Source organism: Cavia porcellus, unplaced genomic scaffold (genome assembly GCF_034190915.1).
Source record: "Cavia porcellus strain 051 isolate PalLab524CR breed Dunkin Hartley unplaced genomic scaffold, mCavPor4.1 scaffold_37, whole genome shotgun sequence".
Lineage (NCBI taxonomy): Eukaryota > Metazoa > Chordata > Mammalia > Rodentia > Caviidae > Cavia > Cavia porcellus.
The window spans coordinates 5638223-5641046 of record NW_026947520.1 but is presented as its reverse complement, the minus strand read 5'-3'; positions in this window follow the sequence as shown (position 1 = coordinate 5641046).

Genomic DNA, 2824 nt, shown 5'->3' with positions numbered 1-2824 from the left:
ACCAGAGAACAATCCAAATAAGAAAGAGAATTACAGACCATTATGCCTAGTGAACATTGAAGCAAAAATCCTCAATAAGATATGAGCAAACAGACTGCAGAATATCATTAAGAAGATTTTACAACACGATTAAGTGGAATTATTCCCTGGGATGCAGGGGTGGTTCAACATACATAAATCCATACATATAATACACCGTATTGACAAATCCAAAAGCAAAAATCATTTGATCTTTTCAATAGATGCAGAAAAACATTTTGCCAAAGTCCATCACTTATTCATAATAAAAAACCTATAAAAATTGGGAGAGATGATCTATATCTCAATCTGATAAAACCCTTTTATTAAAAACCAACAGTCAACCTCATACTAAGTGGACAAAAACTGAAAGCTTTCAGTCTAAAATCAGGAACAAAACAAGGATGTCTACTGTCTCCACTCTTACTCAATATAGTCCTGGAAACTAGCTGTAGCAATTAGACAAGAGAAAGAAATAAAAGGTATAAAGATAGTAAAGGAAAATCTTAAACTGTCATTATTTGCAGAAGACATGATACTCTACTTAGAAGACCCTAAAAATTCCACCAAAAGACTTCTAGTTTAAGAAGGAAATTCAGTAATATACAAAGGCAACACTCAACAATCAATAGACTTCTTAAACAAGAATAAAAATCTCATGGAAAGAGAAATCAAGGAAACAATAACTTTTACAATAGCATCCAACAAAATGAAATACTTAGGAATCAATCTAACAAAGGATGTAAATGACCTCTACACTGTAAACTACAGTACTCTCAACAAGGAGATTGAAGATGATATTCTAAAATGAAGAGCTATCCCATAGTCTTGGGTAGGGAAATTCAATATAGTGAAAATGACCATACTTCCAAAGCTATTGTACAGATTTAGTGCAATCCCACTCAAAACCCAGTAGCATATCTCAAAGAATTACACAAAATAAATCCTAAAATTCATCTGGAACCAGAAGAGACCTACAGTATCAAAGGTGATCCTGGGCAACAAAGAAAAGATAGGGTTCATCAAAATACCTGACTTGAAATTATACTATAAAGGTATTGTGATTTTAAAAAAAGGTGTGGTACTGATAAAAAACAAAACAGACAAAACCAGACCCAAAGATCAAAGGAACAAATTAGAAGATGGAGAAACAACCCCAGACCACTAAACCATCTTATCTTTGACAAAGGTGCCAAACAGAGTCATTGGAAGAAAAGCAGCCTCCTTAATAAATGGTGCTGGAAAAACTGGCTCTATATGTTCTGAATATTATCTTTCAAAGTGTATTAAGCTAAGATCAGAATAGATCAAAGATCTTATATTAAAACAGTAACATTAAATCTGCTGCAAGATAGAGTAAGTAAAATTCTTGAAGACATTGATGTAAGCAAAGACTTTATGAAGAAAACTTGGATTGCACAGCAAAAATCAAAGAGAATTAAGTGAGAATTCACCCTACTGAAAAACTTTTTAACAGCAAGAGAAATCACAAACAGACTGAAGAGACAACCCACAACGTGGGAGAAAATGTTTGCCAACTGTTCCTCAGACAAAGTGTTACTATAATAGAGTATGGAAAACTAAAAAATTTCAGTCTTCCCAGATTTAAAGACCGAATCCAAAAATGTGCATCTGAGGTGAAATACACAGTTCTCAGATGAAGAAATAGAAACAGCAAATAAATTCATGACAAATTGTTCTGCATAAATTATCACTTTACAATTGCAAATTAAATAACACTGATATGTCACCTTGCCCCAGAAAACATGCCTACTGTCAAGAAATCAAACAATAACGAATGCTGGAGGGGTTGTGGGGGGAAAAGTAACCCTTCTCCACTGTTGGTGGTAAAGCAACCACTGTGGAAATCAGTGTGGAGGTTTCACATAAACTAGGTCTACAGACCCACTCAACGCCGCTATTCTTCTTCTGGGTATCTACCCAAAAGAATAAAAATCATCATACCACAGTGATATATGTGCACCCATGTTTATAGCAGCACAGTTTGTGGTAGCAAGATCTTGGATGGAATGTAGGACCTCTAGCTTGCGAGGCAGGTGCTTAAGCTAAATCCCTGGACCACTGTTGGGAGCGGGAGCCAGGGGTCCTGCAGTAACCTCAGCCTTCTAGACAAAGCATCGCGCTGATATTAACCTGGGAATAGCTTCATAACATAAAAAAATAGAAGTTTCTCATGGGCCCAAGAACATGTTTACCTCCTGAGCTGCACAACATAGAAGTTTCTCATGGGCCCAGGAGCATGTTTACCTTTGCTGTGTGCACAAGAATGTGTCCTGAAGTGACTTGTACTGCTCTTTGTTTGAAACATTATAAAAACTCTGTAGTCCTTCAATAAATTGCCTTTTGCCTCCTGAGCAACTGGTCTCCCTGTGTCTTCAGTCTCTCGCCTGACTCCTTCCCCGCAGCTGGCCGCGGCACCTGGCACCTGGCGCCCAAACTTGGGGCTTGGAATATAAGCATTCGGAGCGTTTTTCTAGTAGAAGGAGAATCAGGGGTTGTGAGAAGACCGCTGCTACAGATGACCCAGGTAAGTGAAAAGTGAAAGTAGCAGGGAGTGGCATATAAGCAGGGATTGGGAATGGGTAACTCCCAATCATCAGAACGGGAACTTTTTGAACAAGTTATTTCCTCTTTGTTAAACAGTAGGGGCATTCCTTTAGCTAAGCTTCAAATTCATAGGTTCGTTGATTTTGAGCAGGAGCCAGTCAGTGATGAAGAGGCGGGCTGCAAGAACTCTCCAATCAGGAGGGCCAACGTAGGCGGTCTCTTCCGGTGTCATGGCGTC